Genomic DNA, 19,587 nt, shown 5'->3' on the forward strand with positions numbered 1-19,587 from the left:
CTTTTATAATAAACAAAAGAGAGGAATGTTATCAATCAGGTACCCCACTGGCCTGCCCACAGGGACAACCTTCCTTTGCCCACTAACTCCATCTCCACAAAGATTTTCCCCTCCTAACCTCTTTCCCCCCACTTACTGCATTATCTGAGACCCCAAACCCTAGCAGTCATTCCCTAGGAATCCACTGACTACCCTGGCCAGGGAAGCAAGTAGGCTAACTTCAGATCTTCACTTCTCCCTCAGCTCCTCCAAATCCAATTGCCCAATGTTATCTCCAGCCCAGTAGCAAATCACCTGATATGGCCTCCCCTTCCTATCTGCCCCAATCTATTGTAGACAGCACAGATCTTTACCTCAAAACTTTCTTCCCCCACTCATTGCATTATCCCAGCCCCCAATTGTAACAAGCATTCCTTGGGAACCCACAAAGCACTCCTACCTGGGAAGCAGATAAGCTAAGTACAGATCTTCACCCCTGCCTTCATTCCTCCAACTCCAACCTCTCAGTGTTATCTCTAGCTCTATAGCAGACCACCTTCTGTGGCCACTGCTCCTCACTCTTTGCCCCTATTGCCAGGGGACTGAGTAGACCCTGGGGGAATACCTTGTTTTTCTCCCTCATGTAGACCTCCTCAGTCCCTGCCCTCTTTGCCCATCCCCATTCCTAAATGTCAGCTCCCAATACTGAGAAACACATTTTATCTGGAACCCCTAGTGGCCACACCTATCAAGATCCCAGAAAACTTTCCTACCAGGTAACACATAACCACACATTTGCCTAAGAACCAGAGATGGCAAAAGACATCAAGGAACAAATTATTCATCTAACAAAGACAAAAACAGATATCAGCACCTAGAATTATAATCTTTCTAAACCAAGATGCCTAGATGCCAGCTTAAAAATATAATCAACAACAGACAATATGTCTCCACTAAAACCCAGCAACCCTAACACAGCAGTTCCTCAGTGTGGCCACATAGCACAAGACAGAGGCCTTAAAATCATTTTTGTAAATAAAAACAGAAGTCCTTTAAGAAGAAATGAATAAGTCCCTTAAAGAAATCTTTGAAAACACAAACAGTGAGAGGAAGTAAAGATCTGAATGGGGAAATATGGTCAATAAAGAAAAACCAAACTAAAGGAAACCTAGAAATGAAAAAATGAGTAACTCAAACAGAAACCTCAGAGGTAAGCTTCACCAACAGAATACAAGATAAGGAAAAAAGAATCTCAGGCATTGAAGATATGATAAAAGAAATGGATACCTTGGTCAAAGGCAATGTAAAATCTAAAAACCTCCTGTCACAAAACATCCAGGACATCTGGAATACCATGAAAGGAAAAATGATATGTGCTGTGGGATGGTCTGTACGTCAAGTGTGTTGCTGATTGGTCAGTAAATAAATCACTGATTGGCCATTGGCTAGGCAGGAAGCATAGGCGAGACAAGGAGAAGAATTCTGGGAAGTGGAAGGCTGAGAGGGAGACACTGCCAGCCGCCACCATGACAAGCCGCATGTGAAGATGCCGGTAAGCCACGAGCCATGTGGCAAGGTATAGATTTATGGAAATGGATTAATTTAAGCTGTAAGAACATTTAGCAAGAAGCCTGCCACGACCATACAGTTTGTAAGCAATATAAGTCTCTGTGTTTACTTGGTTGGGTCTGAATGGCTGTGGGACTGGCAGGTGAGAGAGATTTGCCCTGACCATGGGCCAGGCGGGAAAACTCTAGCTACAGATATGAAAAGAGGAAGGAGAAGAAACACAACTCAAAGATACAGAAAATATTTTCAACAAAATCATAGAAGAAAACTTCCCTAACTTAAAGAAGATACAGAATACAAAATAGATTAAACCAGAAAAGAAAGTCACCTCACCACATAATAATCTGCTGCAAGCCACAGGAAAATGTAATGGAATTCAGCTACTATGACAAAAGCTACTACTTGGAAAAGTCCTTGACTTGGAAAAGTCCATGTTAAGCCATGGCTTAGGAAGTCTTGGTGATATTTTAGCTTTTGTGTATCTATTAACTGGTTCCTACAAAGATTTTCTTGTATGCTTCCAAGAACTCCTAACAGTGTCTTTATCTAAAATACCTATCAAGAATCCAAGGTCAAACAATTTCCTGAACTAACACTTTTGTTGAAACTTTCTGTTTCCTAGGTCAGGCAGATAGATTTATTTCTTGTGCAATTTAAGGTAAGACCCTCCTTTCTTATACAGCTTTACTAACATGACAGACTCCTAACTTCTTACTTAACCACTTCTAAGAATGTAGATTGAGCACGTAAACTCCCTTTTTGATATACTAACCAATCATTAGTTCTCAGTTGACCTCCTCCTTTACCACTCCCCTATCGGATGATAAAAGAAAGCCTGGTGGTCACTGCCTGAGGAAAACTCTTATCTGCCTTTATGACCCTGTAAGAATTCAAGCCTGGTGACCTTGCTCTGCCAGAGGATTGTTATTACTTGGGTTTAAAAATGAATACCCTAGAGAACTTTAGGAGAGAGAACAGAGAGGTAATAAGAAGACTTAAGAGGAGGATTTGACATATAGAACTTGAGGACAAGATGAAGAAGAGAAAAGAGAACAGAAGAACTAGATGGGTAAGACTGAAAGGGAATGAACTAAGATGGGGAAGAACTAGATTGAAGGGCTAGAAGAGAGTACTAGAGGAATGAGATGGAAGATGAAGGAGAGCCAGATGGGGAAGAACAAGATGAGAAAGAAGGAGATGAGAGATGAACTAAAATGGGAAAGAACTAGATGGATGAGAACCTAGATGGGGCAGAACTAATATGAGAGAATTAAGATAGAACACAGGAGACAGAAGATAAATGTAGAAAGAAATCAGGGAAGAAAGAAGCTAGGCATGAGAGCAGAATAGAAGCTGTGTAGAGAGAGAACTGACACAGAATAATAAAGTACATGGACTAAGGAGTTTCGTGTATGTAGATTCATTTCATATCATCAAAGATTAAATTATCAGCTGGATGTAGATTCTTCCCAGACCCTGGGAGGGGACTCTTGAGGAGCTGGACCCGCATAGTCTCCAATAATAATCAAAACATTAAATATGCAGACAGCTGGGCAATGGTGGCCTTTAATCTCAGCACTTGAGAGGCAAAGCCAGGTAGATCTCTGTGAGTTGGAGGCCAGCCTGGTCTACAGAAGTGAGATCCAGGACAGGCACCAAAACTACACAGAGAAACCCTGTCTTGAGAAATAAACAAAAAAAAAAAAATGCAGAACAAAGAAAGAATACTAAAAGTTGCAAGGGGAAAAGACCAAGGAACATTTAAAGGCAGAACTAACCAGGACTTCTTTTTTGTGTATTTATTTACTTGTTTACTTGTTTTTACATTGTGACCATACTTTCCCCTCCCTCCTCTCCTCAGAGGCCCTCCCCAATCTCTCCCCTACCATTCACTCCTCTTCAGAAAAGAATAGGCCTTCCATGGTTATCAACCAGCCATGGTGTATCAAGTTGCAGTGAGACTAGTCACCTCCTCTCTTATTAAGGCTGGACAAGGCAACCCAGTAGGAGGAAAGGGTCCTAAAAGCAGGCAACAGAGTCACAGACAGACCCTGCTCCCATCATTAGAAGTTCCACAAGAAGACCAGCCTACACAATTGTCACATATATGCAGAGGACCTAGGTCAGTCTCGTGCAGGCTCCCTGGTTGTTGATTCAGTCTCTGTGAGCTCCTGTAAGCCCAAGTTAGTTGATTCTGTGGGTTTTCTTGTGGTGTCTTTGATCTCTCTGGTTTTTGCAACCATTTCTTCTCTCTTCTACAGGATTGCCCAAGGTCTGCATAATGTTGGCTGTGGGTCTCTGCATCTGTTTCCATTGGTTGCTAGGTGAAGCCTCTTTGCTGTCCACTGGGCTAGGCAACAATCTATTAGTATAGCAGAATATCAGTGACTTTTTTTCATGTTTGATTCTATCTCAGGTCTCTGGGCAATCATGCCTCTGGGTCCTGGTACTCCAGGCAGTATTAGCGGTGAGCTCTTTCTCATGGTATGGGTCTCAAGCTGGATCAGTAATTTGTTGGCCATTCCCACATTTCTGTGCCACCCTTACCCCAACACATCTCGTAGGCAGGACAAATTGTAAGTCAAAGGTTTTGTAGCTGGGTTGGTGTCCCAATCCCTCCACTGGAAGTTATGAGTTTATCCCCAGTTATAGGAGATAGCCAGTTCAGATTCAGTATCACTCATTACTACGAGTATTAGCTAGGGTCACACTAATAGGTTCCTGAGTTTCCATTGTGCTAGGTTTCTAGCTCTTCCCAGAGAAGCAATGATTCCCAATGCCTCTCTCAATACTCTCACCCTCCATCCTACCCCCACCTAATCCCTCTTGTTCTTATCCCTGCCCCCAATCCAGACCCTTCCCCCATCCACCCTCAGTGTCTCAGTGTCATTCAGTGAGATTCATGTGCCGCTGTCTCCCACCCCCAGCTCTCCTTGTTACTTAACTTCTCTGGGTCTGTACATTGTAGCATGATTGTCCTTTATGGCTAATTGGAGTACATACTGTTTGTCTTTCTGTGTCTGGTTATCTCACTCAGGATGATCTTTTCTAGTTCCATCTATTTGCTTTCAAATATCATAATCCCATTTTTTTTAAAAGCTGAGAACACTCCATTGTGCAAATGTACCACATTTTCTTTACCTATTCTTTGGTTGAGGGATATCTAGGTTGCTCTCAGTTTCTGGCTATTATGAATAAAGCTACTATGAACATAGTTGGGCAAGTGTCCTTGTGGTATGATTGAGCATCCTTTGAGTATATGACCAGGAGTAGTATAGCTGGGTCTTGAAGTATATTGATTTCCATTTTTCTGCAAAACATTAATTTCCAAAGTGGTTGTATGAGTTTGCACTCCTACCATCAGTAGAGGAGCGTTCCCCTTGCTCTGCATCCTCTCCAGCATGAGATGTCACTTGTGTTTTTTATCTTAGCCATTTTGACAGGTGTAAGACAGAATCTCGGTGTAGTTTTCATTTGCATTTTCCCTGATGGCTAAGGATGTTGAACATTTCTTTAAGTTGAGATTCCTCTGTTGAGAATTCTCTGTTTAGATCTGTACCCCATTTTTAATTGGATTATTTGGTTTGTTGATCTCTAGTTTCTGGAGTTCTTTATATATTTTGGATATCAGCCCTCTGTCATATATGGGGTTGGTGAAGATATTTTCCTATTCTATAGGCTGCCATTTTGTCTTTTTGATGGTGTCTGCTGTCTTACAACAGCTTTTAAGTTTCATGAGGTCCAATTTATTAATTTTTAATCTTAGTACTTGCTCTATTGGTGTTCTGTTCAGGAAGTTGTCTCCTGTGCCAATGCATTCAAGGCTATTCTCCACTTTCTCTTCTATCAGGTTCAATGTATCTAGTATTCTGTTGAGGTCTTTGATCCACTTGGACTTGAGTTTTCTTAAGGGTAATAGATATAAATCTAATTGCATTCTGCTACATACCATCATCCAGTTGGACCAGCATCATTTGATGAAGATGCTTCCTTTTTCCATTTTATATTTCTGGCTTCTTTATTGAAAAGCAAGTAGCCATAGGTGTGAGAATTTACTGTTGGGTTTTTTATTCAATTCCACTGATCCATGTATCTGTTTTTATGCCAATACCAGGTACTTTTTATTGCAATTGCTCTGTAGTACAGCTTGAAATCAGGGATAGTAATACCTCCAGAAGTTCTTTTGTTATTCAGAATAATTTTAGCTATCCTATGTTTTTTGCTTTTCCATATTAAGTTGAGTATTATTCTTTCAAGGTCTGTAAAGAATTGTGTTGGGACTTTAATGGGGGTTACATTGTACTGTAGATTGGTTTTGGTAAAATGGCCATTTTTACTATGTTAATCCTACTACGGATTCATGAGCATGGATGATCTTTTCATCTTCTGATATCTTCTTTCTTTCTTCAAAGACTTGAATTGTATTGGAAGTATTTTATGGAGTATATCTACATCAATGTTCATGAGGGAAATTGGTCTGTAATTTTCTTTTTTTGTTTAGTCTTTGTGTAGTTTGGGTATCAGGGTAACTGTAATATCATAAACTGAATTTGGCAATATTCCTTCTGTTTCTATTTTGTGGAATTGTCATACAAATCTTTCACTTTCTTGGTTAGAGTTACCCCAAGATGTTTTATATTATTTGTGGCTATTATAAAGGGTGTTGTTTCCCTGTTTTCTTTCTCAGCCTATTTATCATTTGTATATAGGAGAGCTACTGATTCTTTGAGTTAGTCTTGTATCCAGCCACATCACTGAAGGTGTTTATCAATTGTAGGATTTCCCTGGTAGAATTTTTGGGGTCCCTTATGTATACTATCATATCATCTGCAAATAGGGAAAGTTTGATATCTTCTTTTCCAATTTATATCTTCTCGATCACCTTCAGTTGACTTATTGCTCTAGCTAAATCTTCAAGTACTATATTGAATATATATGGAGAGAATGAACAGTCTTGTCTTATTTCTGATTTTTGTGGAATCTCCATTTAGTTTGATGTTGGCTGTCAGCTTGCTGTATATTGCCTTTATTATGTTTAGGTATGTCCCTTGTATTCCTGATCTCTCTAAAACTTTTATCATGAAGGGGTGTTGGATTTTGTTAAAGGCATTTTCAGCAGCTAGTGAGATAATCATGTGGGTTTTTTTTCTTTCCATTTGTTTATATCATGGATTACATTGACAAATTGTCATATGTCAAACCATCCCTGTATCTCTGGGATGAAGAATACTTGATCATGGTGGATGACTGCTGTGGATGACTGCTCTTATACATTGTAAAGATTTGTCACTCTAATTGGTTTAATAAAACACTGATTGGCCAGTAGCCAGGCAGGAAGTATAGGTGGTGTGACCAGACTAGGAGAATGCTGGGAAGAGGAAAAACAGAATCAGGAGTCACCAACCAGACACAGAGGAAAGAAGATGATAATGCCAAATGGAGAAAAGATACCAAGCCATGTGACTGAACATAGATAAGAATTATGAGTTAATAATTATGAGTTAATAAGAGCTAGTTAGTAATAAGCCTGAACTTATGGTTGAGCAATTATAATTAATACAAGCTTCTGTGTGGTAATTTGGGAAGTGGCTGCTGGGTATTTGGGAAATGGTGGTGGAACAGAAACTTCCACCTACAGATGATTTTTTTGATGTGTTCTTGGATTGGGTTTGAAAGTATTTTATTGGATAAAACATTTTGCATCAATGTTTATGAGGGAAATTGGTCTGTAATTCTCTTTCTTTGTTGAGTCTTTTGTGGTTTGGGTATCAGGTTGATTGTGCATCATAAAAAGAATTTGACAATATTCCTTTTGTTTCTATTGTGTGAAACAATTTGAGGAGTATTGGTACCATCTTTGAAATTTTGGTGGAATTCTGAACTGAAACCATCTGGTCTGGGCTTTTTATTTTATTTATTTATTTTTTTTTTTGGTTGGGAGACTTATATCGATTGATTCTATTTTCTTAGGGGTTGTAGGTCTATTCAAATTGTTTATCTAATCTTGATTTAACTTTGGTAAGTGGCATCTAATGAGAAAATTGTCCATTTCTTTTACATTATTCAATTTTGTGGAGTACAGCTTTTTGAAGTATGACCTAATGATTCTCTGGATTTCCTCAGTGTCTGTTGTTATGTCTCCCTTTTCATTTCAGATTTTGTTAATTTGAATATTCTCTGTGTCTTTGAGTTACTTAGTTTAGTAAGTGTTTGTCTACATTGTTGCTTTTCTCAAATAACCAATTCTTTGTGTCATTGATATTTTCTATGGTTCCCTTGTTTCTATTTTATTGATTTCAGCCCTCAGTTTGTTTGTTTCCTGTCACCTACTCCTCTTGGGTGTATCAGTTTCTTTTTGTTCAAGAGACTTTGGGTGTCACTAGTGTGAGATTTCTCCAAATTCTTTATAAAGGCACTTGGTGCTATGACTTTCTTCTTTGCACCCCTTTCATTGTGTCCCACAAGTTTGGGTGTATTGTGCATTCATTTTAACTGAATTCTGTAAAGTCTTTCATTTCTTTCTTTATTTCTACTTGACCCAGTGGTAATTCAGTAGAGAGTTGTGCAGTTTCCACAAGTTTGTAGGCATTCAGTTTTTTCTGTTGCTGTTGAAATCCAGCTTTAATCCTTGGTGGTCTGATAAAACACACAGGATTATTTCAATTTTCTTGTATCTGTTGAGACTTCCTTTGTGACTTGAGTATTGGTCAGTTTTGGAGAGAGTTCCATGAAGTGCAAGAAGATGGTACATTCTTTTGTGTTTGGGTAAAACATTCTGTAGATATTGACTAGGTCCATTTGGTTCATGATGTGTTAATTCCATTATTTCTCTTTTTAGTTTCTGTCTGGGTGACCTGTCCACTGGTGAGACTTGGGTGGTGAAGTCTCCCACTATTAATGTGTGGGTTCAATATGTGATTTAAGCTTTAGTAATAATTCTTTTACAAATGTAGGTACTCTTGCATTTGGAAATAGATGTTAAGAACTGAGACATCATCTTTGTTGGATTTTTCCTTTAATGAGTAGGCAATGCCCTCCATCTCTTTTGATTAATTTTGGTTTGAAGTCTATTTTGTTAGATATTAGGATAGCTACATCAGTTTGCTTCTTAGGTCCACTTGATTGGGAAATCTTTTTCCAACCTGTTACTCTGAGGTAATGTCTATCTTTGATGTTTAGGTGTTTCTTGTATGCAGCAGAAGAATGGATCCTGTTTTCATATTCATTCTTTTAGACTGGGTCTTTTTTATTGGTGCATTGAGTCCATTGATATTGAGAAATATTAATGACCAGTGATTCTTAATTCCTGTTATTTTGTTGATGGTGGTGGTTGTAGTAGTAGTGTGTGTGTTTTTGTGTGTGTGTATGTGTGTGTCTGTGTGTCTCCCCTCTTTGGATTTTGTTGTTATGAGATTATCTATTGCCTGTGTTTTTGTGGATGTAGTTAATTTCCTTGGGTTGCTGTTTTAACTTCAGTACAGTGGCTGTGCCCCAATCTACTGCTATTTCATCCAGCAATTACAACTCTGCAGTTACCAGCCTGTTTCTCTGGCAATGGCTTGGCTGCTCAGGTGGTGCTGCAGGTCACAGGAAAACGTAATGGAATTCAGCTACTATGACAAAAGCTACTACTTGGAAAGGACCTTTCCAAGGGTCAATTCATGGCTTAAGAAGTCTTGGTGATATTTTAGCTTTTGTATATATATTAGCTGGTTCCTACAATGATTTTCTTGTATGCTTCCAAGAACTCCTAACAGTGTATTCATCTAACACACCTATCAAGCAGCCAAGGCCAAATGATCTCCTGAACTAAGTTAACCCCTTTTGGAAACAACACCTGTCTCCTAGACCAGGTACATAGCTTTATTTCTTGTGCAATTTTAGCTGAGACCCTCCTTTCTTATACAACCTTACTAACATTATAGACTCCTAACTTCTTACCTACATTCCACTTCTAGGAACGTAGATTGAGCACATAGATCCCCTTTTTGATATACTAACTGATATTAGCTCTTAGATGACCTCCTCCTTTAACCACTCCCTTTTTGGGTTATAAAAGAAAGGCTGACAGTCATTGCCTGAGGAAAACTCTTACTTACCTTTATGACCCTGTAGGAATTCAAGCCTGGTGACCTGGCTGGAGGAGAAGGATTGTTATTGGTTGGGTTTATAATGAAATGCCGTAGAGAACTTGAGGACAGAGAACAAAGAGGTATGAGGAGACTCAGAGTAGGATTTCGGGAGAGAGAACTTGAGGATGAGGCAGAGAAGAGAAAAGAGAATGGAAAAATTAGATGGGTAAGAGCTGGAGAGGAATGAACTAGATGGGGAAGAAGTAGATCGAAGGGTTAAAAGCAAAAGTATAGAGGAACAAGATGAAAGATGAGGAAGGGCCAGATGGGGAAGAACAAGATGAGGAAGAACAAGATGAGAGAGGAGCTGAGATAGGAAAGAACTAGATGGATGAGAACCTAGATGGGGTAGAATTAAGATAGAACTTAGAGGGGACAGCAGATAAATGTATAGAGAAATCAGGAAAGAAATGAGCTAGGTATGAGAGCAGAATAGAAGCTTATAAAGAGAGAACTGACACAGAATAATAAAGTGTATAAACTAAGGCATTTCATGTATGTATATTCATTTCTTATCATCAAAGATTAAATTATCAGCTGGTTGTAGATTCTTCCTGGACCCTGGGAGGGGAATATCAAGGGGCTGGACCTCCCATAGTCCCTGATAAGATGGTAGCCTGATGGGAATTCTGTTTCCACAAACACCAACTCTGTCACTGAGGCTAAAGGTAGTTTAACTAAATCTCTATCATTCTACTTATAAACAAGACTAGAGATTCAAAGGCTGGGATGAAAACTTGCTAGCTTACCTGCACCAATTGGAGGAAGAACCCCAGAAGCCTATCCCACACAGCATCAGAGGCCACTGGAGGCACAAGTACCATCTGCACAGATTGGAGGAAGAATCAACACCTGTACATATAATTACCCCAAGTCAGACAGCAGTGTAAGAATATATTCAACAACATGAAGAGCAACATAGCACCACCAGAACCTACCTGTTCTACAACAGCAAGACCTAAACAATCCAATGTAGATGAATCAGAAGAAAACAACCTTAAAAATAACTTTATGGAGATGATAGAGTCCCTTAAAAATGAAACAAAAAAATCCCTTAAAGAAATCAAGGAAAAGACAAATAAAAAATTAGAAGAAATTAATAAATCCCTTAAAGAAAGCCAAGAAAAAAATAATTAAACAGATGAAAGAAACAGTTCAAGACTTGAAAACTGAAACAGAGGCAATTAAGAAAACACAAACTGAGGGAATACTGGGAATGGAAAATCTGGGTAAATGAACAGGAACTACAGATGCAAGCATAACCAACAGAATATAAGAGATGAAAGAGAGAATCTCAGGCATTGAAGATATGACACAGGAAATATATTCATTGGTCAAAGAAAATGTTAAATTCAACAAATTCTTAATATAAAAAATCCAGGAAATCTGGGACCCCATGAAAAGACAAAACCAAAGAATAATAGGGATAGAAAAAGAAGATTTCCAGCGCAAAGTCACAGAAAATATATTTAACAAAATCATAGAAGAAAACTTTCCCAACCTAGAGAAGGACATGCCTATGAAGGTACAAGAAGCTTACAGAACATTAAATAGACTGGAACAACAACAACAGCAACAAAAAAACCCTCACCACATAATAATCAAAACACTAAACACACAGAATAAAGGAAGAATATTAAGAGTTGCAAAAGAAAAGAGCCAAGTAACATATAAAGGCAGACCTATCAGAATTAAACCTGACTTCTCAATGGAAACTCTGAAAGCCAAAAGGTCCTAGACAGACATTTTGCAGACACTAAGAGACCACAAATGCCAGTCCAGACTACTATACCCAGCAAAACTTTCAATCACCATAGATGAGAAAATTAAGATATTCCATGAAAAAAAAAAGATTTAAACAATACCTATCCACAAAAACCAGCTCTACAGAAAGTGCTACAGGGAAAGCTCCAAACCAAGGAAATTATCTGCACCCATAAAAACATAAGTAATAAATAATCTCACACCAGCAAACCCCAAATAAGGGAAACACACACACATACACACACAAAAAAACCAACAAGAAAACAAAAAATAACAGGAATTAACAATCACTGGTCATTAATATCTCTTAATATCAATGGAGACAATTTGCCTATAAAAAGACAAAGAATGGATATGAAAATAGAATCCGTCCTTTTGCTGCATACAAGAAATACTTCTTAACTTCAAAGACAGATATTACCTCAGAGTAAAAGATTGGGGAAAGCTTTCCTAATCAAATGGACCTAAGAAAAAAGCTAGTGTAGCTATCCTAATATCTGACAAAGGAGACTTCAAAGTAAAATTAATCAAAAGAGATGGAGAAGGACATTTCATATTAATCACAGGAAAAATCCATCAAGATCAAGTCTCAATTCTGAACACATGTCCCAAATACAAGGGCACCCACATTTGTAAAAGAAACATTATTGGAGCTTAAATCACACATCAAACTTCACATACTAAGAGTGGGAGTGAAGTCTCCCACCCCACTATTACCAATGAACAGGTCTGCCAGACAGAAACTTAACAGAGAAATAAGGGAAATAACAGATATTATGACTCAAAAGGACTTAACAGACATCTATAGAACACTTCACCCAAACACAAAAGAATATACCTTCTTCTCAGCATCTCATGGAACCCTCTCTAATATTTACCACATACTCAGTCACAAAGCAAATCTCAACAGATACCAAAAAAAAAAAAAAAAAAAAAAAAAGGGAATAATCCCCCATATCTTATCGGATCACCTTAAAGTTAGAATTCAACAACAGGGCTGGAGAGATGGCTCAGAGGTTAAGAGCACTGACTGCTCTTCCAGAGGTCCTGAGTTCAATTCCCAGCACCCACATGGTGGCTCACAACCATCTGTAATGAGATCTGGCGCCCTCTTCTGGCCTGCAGGGATACGTGCAGACAGAACACTGTATACATAATAAATAAATCTTTAAAAAAAAAAGAATTCAACAACAACACAAATTATAGAAAGTCTACAACTTTATAGAAACTGAACAACATGTAATTGAATCATCACTGAGTAAAGGAAGAAATAAAAAAATAAATCAAAAACTTCCTAGAATTCAATGAAAATGAATGCAAATGTATGGAACACTATGAAAGTAGCACTAAGATGAAAGATCATAGTGCTAAGTGCCCACATAAAGAATTTGGAGTAATCTCACACTAGTGACTTAACAGTATACCTGAAAGCTCTAGAAGAAAAAGAAACAAGCTCACCCAGGAGGAGTAGACAACAGTAAATAATTAAATTGGGGCCTGAAATCAATAAAATAGAAACAAAGAAAACAATATAAAGAATCAATGAAACAAAGAGTTGGTTCTTTGAGAAAATCAACAAACTAGACAAGCCCTTATCCAAACTAACCAAAAGGCAGAGAGAATGTATCTAAATTAACAAAATCTGAAATGAAAAGGGAGACATAACAACAGACACTGAGGAAATCCAGAGAATCATTAGGTCATACTTCAAAAATCTGTACTCCACAAAATTGGAAAGTCTTAAAGAAATGGACAATTTTCTGGATAGGTACAACATACCAAAATTAAATCAAGGCCAGATAAAAAACTTAAATAGACCTATAAGCCCTAAGGAAAAAGAAGCAGTCATTAAAAGTCTCCCAATCAAAAAAATCCCAGGACCAGATGGTTTCAGTTCAGAATTTCAAAGAAGAACTAATACCAATACTCCTCAAATTGTTCCACACAATAGAAACAGAAGAAACATTGTCAAATTCTTTTTATGATGTCACATTCAACCTGATGCCCAAACCACAAAAGACTCAACAAAGAAAGAGGACTATAGCCCAATTTCTCTCATGAACATTGATGCAAAAATATCTAATAAAATACTTTCAAACTTAATCCAAGAACACATCAAAAACATCATCCACCATGATCAAGTAGGCTTCATCCCAGAGGTGGATGCAGGGATGATTTGACATATGAAAATCTGTCAATGTAATCCACCATATAAACAAACTGAAAGAAAAAAAAAACACATGATCATCTCATTAGATGCTGAGAATGCCTTTGACAAAATCCAACACCCATTCATGATAAAGGTCTTGGAGAGATCAGGGTTACAAGGAACATATCTAAATCTAATAAAGGCAATATACAGCAAGCTGACAGCCAACATCAAACTAAATGGAGAAAAACTCAAAGTGATTCCAATAAAATCAGAAACAAGATACTCTCTCCATATCTTTTATATATAGTACTTGAAGTTACAGCTAGAGCAATAACACAACAAAAGGAAATCAAGGAGATACAAATTGGAAAGGAAGAAGTCAAACATTTCCTATTTGCAGATGATATGATAGTATACATACGTGACCCCAAAACTTCTACCAGGGTACTCCTACAGCTGATAAACACCTTCAGTAATGTGGCAGGATACAAGGTTAACTAAAAAAAATCAGTAGCCCTCCTATATACAAATGATAAATGGGTTGAGAAAGAAATCAGAGAAACATCGCCTTTTTCAATAGCCACCAGTAACATAAAATATCTTGGGGTGACTCTAACCAAACAAGGGAAAGACCTATATGACAAGAACTTTAAGTCTTTGAAGAAAGAAATTGAAGAAGATCTCAGAAAATGGAAAGATCTCCCATTTTTTGGATAGGTAGAACCAACATTAGTAAAAATGGCAATCTTACCAAAAGCAATCTACAGATTCAATTTAATCTTCACCAAAATCTCAACACAATTCTTCACAGACCTCAAAAGAACAATACTCACTTCATACAGAAAAACAAAAAAACCAAGGATAGCTTAAATAACCCTGTACAATTAAGGAATTTCTGGAGGCTGACTTCAAGCTCTACTATAGAATTATAATAATAAAAACAGCTTGCTATTGACATAAAAACAGACATGTGGATCAATAGTATCAAACTGAAGACCCTGACATTAATCCATACACCTATGAACACCTGATTTTTGACAAAGAAACCAGCATTTTCAACAAATGTCCATGTTGTGGACATGTAGGAAAATGCAAATAGATCCATATCTATTGCCATGCACAAAACTCAAGTCCAAGCAGATCAAAGATCTCAACTTAAATATACTTAAGCTGAACCTGATAAAAAGGAAAATGGGAAGTAGCCTTGAACACATTGACACAGGAAACCACTTCTTAAATATAACACCAGTACTACAGACATTGAGAGCAACAGCTAATAAATGGGATCTCCCGACCCGAAACTGAGAAGTTTCTGTAACACAAAGGACACCATCAAAAAGACAAAAATAGCAGCCTACATAATGGGAAAAGATCTTCACCAACCCCACATCTGGCAGAGCGCTGATCTCCAAAATATATAAAGAATTCAAGAAACTAGATGTCAAAATACTGAATAACCCAATTAAAAATGGGCAACAGATCTAAACAGAGAATTCTCAACAGAAGAATCTCAAATGGCCAAAAAACATTTAAGGAATTGCTCAACATTCTTAGTCATCAAGGAAATGCAAATCAAAATGATTGTTACACCTGTCAGAATGGCTAAGATCAAAGACACTGATATGTTGGAGAAGATATGGAGTAAGGGGAACACTCCTCCACTGCTGGTGGGAGTGCAAACTTGTACAGCCACTTTGGAAATCAGTATGGCAGTTTCTCAAACAATTGGGAATCAATCTACCTCAAGACCCAGCAATACCACTCTTGGGCATATACCCAAAGGATGCTCAATCATACTACAAGGACATTTTCTCAACTATGTTCACAACAGCATTATTCGTAATAACCAGGACCTGGAAAAAACCTAGATGCCCCTCAATTAGGAATGGATAAAGAAAATATGGTACATTTACACAATGGTGTATTACTCAGCAGTAAAAAAACAATGCCATCATGAAATTTGCTGGTAAATGAATGGAACTAGAAAAAAACATCCTGAGTGAGGTAACCAGACCCAGAAAGACAAACATGGTATGTACTCACTCAAAGTGGATATTAGATGGGAAGCAAAGGATAACCAGGCTAAAATCCACAATCCCAGAGAAACTAGGTAACAAAGAGGACCCTAAGAGAGACATGCATGAAATGTCCTGGGAGGGGGAAATAGAAAAGATCACCTGGGTAAACTGCTAGATGGTAGCCGATAGAGGAGGGGATGAGGGATGAGAATATGAGGGAATGGGATGGTCAAATAGATGGAGATGGGATGGTCAAGTAGATGGAGAGGGAGAGCAATGAAAGAGATGTCTTGATGGAAACAGCCATTGTGGGGTTGGGGAGAAACTTGGTTCTAGGGAAATTCCCAGAAATCCACAAGGATGACTCCAGTTAAGACTCCTAGCAATAGTGGAGAGGGTGTTTGAACTGGCCTTCCCCTGTAATCAGATTGGTGACTACCCTAATTGTCATCATAGAACCTTCATCCAGTGACTGATAGAAGCAGATGCAGAGATCCACAGCTAGGCATGTGGCTGAGCACCTGGAGTCCAGTCAAAGAGAGGGAGGAGGAATTGTATAAACAGGGGTGATTGAGATCATGATAGGGAAATCCACAGAAACAGCTGACCCGAGCTAGTAGTAGCTCACGGACTCTGGATGGACAGCTGGAGAACCTGTAGGGGACCGAACCAAGCCCTCTGAATGTGGGTGGCAGTTGTGTGGCCTGGTCTGCTTATGGCCTCCTGGCAGTGGGGCTTGGATTTATCCCTGGTACATGAACTGGCTTTTTGGAGCCCACCCCCTAGGGTGGGATACCTTGCTCAGCCTTGATGCATTGGGAGGGGCTTAGGCCTGCCTCATCTTGCCAGACCTTGTTGACTCCCCATGGGAGGCCTAACCCTCTCTGAGGAGTGGGTAGAGGGTGGTGAGAGAGATGAGGGAGGGCAGGAGGAGGGGAAGGAGGAGGAACTGTGATTAGTATATAAAATGAAGAAAAATTAAAATTGTGTGTGTGTGTGTGTGTGTGTGTGTGTGTGTGTGTATTAAACCTACTAGCTCAGAGAGGTTGATTAGCAACTACCTAACCTTTTTTCTCCTTGCTGGCATCTCCAAAAGAGAGCATACTTCTGCTCTACCAAAACAAAAATGCCATGCCACTCAAAATCCTTCCCTATTACTTCCAGTGTGTCTCATTATCTCTTCCAGATGCCCTCTGAAGCTCTGTGATTATTTCTGTCAACTAGTTGCTAACTCAGCCTCCTGACCAAAGGTTAATTTTATTTAATTAACAAAAAATGCAAACTTGGAGTTCACAATGTGATCAAATATCCCCCAAGAGGTTGGAGTTTTCCCTCTAGGACATTATGTAGAGCCGGATTTGTTGCTAGATATTGTTTAAATTGACTTTGTCATGAAATATCTTGTTTTCTCCATCTACGGTGATTGAAAGTTTTTCTGGTTATAATAATGTGGGCTGGCATCTATGGTCTATTAGAGTCTGTAGCACACCTGTTCAGACCTTCCTGGCTTTTATAGTCTCCTTTGGGGGAGTTGGGTGCAATTCCAATAGGTCTGCCTTTGTATGCTACTTGGCCTTTTTTTTTTTTTTTTTAACTTGGCCTTTTTCTCTTTTAGCTTTTAATATTCTTTTTTTCTGTACATTTAGTGTTTTGATTATTATGTAACATGGGGGCTTTCTTTTCTGATCCAATCTATTTAGTGTTCTGTAAGCTTCTTGTACCTTTATAGGCATCTCCTTCTTTGGGTTAGGAAATTTTCTTTTATGATTTTGTTAAATATATTTTCTGGGTTTGTGAGCTGGGATTCTTCTGCTTCCACACCTATTATTCTTAAGTTTTATCTTTTCATGGTGTCCCAGGTGTTCTGGATGTTTTGTATTAAGAGGTTTTTTTTGTTTGTTTGTTTGTTTTTTGTTTTTGTTTTTGTTTTTTGAGACAGGGTTTCTCTGTGTAGCTTTGTGTCTTTCCTGGAACTCACTTGTTAGCCCAGGCTGGCCTCAAACTCACAGAGATCTGCCTGGCTCTGCCTCCCGAGTGCTGGGACTAAAGGCGTGCATCACCACCACCTGGCCTTATTAGGAGTTTTTTAAACTTAACATTTTCTTTGACCAATGAATCTATTGCACCTTCAATGCTTGAGATTCTTTTGTCTGTTGTATTCTGTTGGTGATGCTTGCACTTGTAGAGTTCCTGTGCACTTACCCAGATTTTCCATCTCCAGGATTCCCTCAGTTTTTATCTTCTTTATTGCTTCTATTTCAATTTTTAGGTCTTGAATAATTTCCTTCACCTGTTTGGTTTTTGTTTGTTTTTCTGAATTTTTGTTTTGTTTTGTTTTCTTGGCTTTTGTGGCATTCTTTAAGGGATTTATTGATTTCATTCCAATTTTTTGTTTGTCTTTCCCTCAATTTCTGTGGTTGATATATTGGGCACCCCAATGAACTTATCTGGGGGTCAGAGAACAGAAGAGCCACTATATTAAACATTGTTTTAGGTAGTGGTAGCACACACCTTTAATCCTAGCATTCAGAAGGCAGAGATCTTTCTGGATCTCTGTTAGTTCAAAGCCACACTGGAAATAGCCAGGCATGGTGACACACGCCTTTAATCCCAGGAAGTGATGGCAGGAAGCAGAAAGGTATATGAGGCGTGGGGACCAGGAAATAAAGCCTTTTTAAACTTTTAGCTTTTAGCAGCAGTTCAGCTGAGATCATTCGGATGAAGATTCAGAGGCTTTCAGTCTGAGAAAAGAGGATCAGCTGAGGAATTGGTGAGGTGAGGTTGGATGTGGCTTGTTCTGTTTCTCTGATCTTTCAGCATTCATCTGAATACCTGGCTCTGGGTTTGTTTTTATTAATAAGACCTTTTAAGATTCATGCTACAGGGCTGGTGAGATGGCTCAGAGGTTAAGAGCACTGGCTGCTCTTCCAGAGGTCTTGAGTTCAATTCTCAGCAACCACATGGTGGCTCACAACCATCTGTAATGTGTTCTGGCATTCAAGCAGCACACTGTGTACATAATAAATAATAATAAAAAAAAAAGATTCATGCTACAAGTTTCTTTAATGGTGATTTTTCATTTCCTCTTTAAGGACCTTTTTCTTGTGTTTCTGCTGCACTGGAATATTCAGGTCTTCCTGTTGCAGGATAGTGGGGCTCTGGTGGTGCCTTATTGCCATGGCTGTTGTTGATTGTATTCTTACACTGGCATTTAGGTATCTGGGTTTGGAATGATTAGATCTAGGTCCTGATTTATGACTTTGCCTTTGTTGGATGGGTATTTTATTCCTTGGCTTCTGTTTTCTCTTTGATCTTCTGGTCTTTATGGCCTGGGTTTCTGACAGCCAGTATGACCTCTGATCTGTGGACGATAAAATGGGAGGGCAAGGACTGTGGGATGAGTCTTGGGGAACAGAATCTGGGGTGTGGGACAGTTCAGATGGCAGGCCAATCACTCATCTATTCCTCTGGGTGTTATAGCCTGCACCTGAGCAGCACGAGTCTGCCTGGTTGGGTACAGGGCCCAGCAGCAGTGGGGATGGTGAACTGGGAGGGTGAGGGCTGGGGGGATGGGTCTTGGGAAGAATCTAGGGAGTGTGACAGTTCAGCTGGCAGGAAGGTCACCCACCTGATTTTCTGACTGGTATGACCTGGATCTGAGCAATGGAAGTTCACCAGTGTGGGCAAGGCCCAACAGTTGTGGGGTCAATGAGGTGATGGTAGGGAGGGCTGTGGGTTCCTAACCCCCGACTTTGCAGTGGAGACTCTAACACCAAAAGGACCTGGACAGATGTTCTACCAACTCTATAATACCACAGATGCCAACCCAGACTAATTGACCCAGAAAATGTTTCATTCACAATAGATGGAGAAAATAAGACATTCCATGATTTTTTAAAAAAAAGCAAATTTAGGCAATATTTGTCTACAAATCTAGCTCCGTAGAAGGGACTAGAAAGAAAACTCCAACCTA

Source organism: Peromyscus eremicus, chromosome 8b (genome assembly GCF_949786415.1).
Source record: "Peromyscus eremicus chromosome 8b, PerEre_H2_v1, whole genome shotgun sequence".
Classification (NCBI taxonomy): Eukaryota; Metazoa; Chordata; class Mammalia; order Rodentia; family Cricetidae; genus Peromyscus; species Peromyscus eremicus.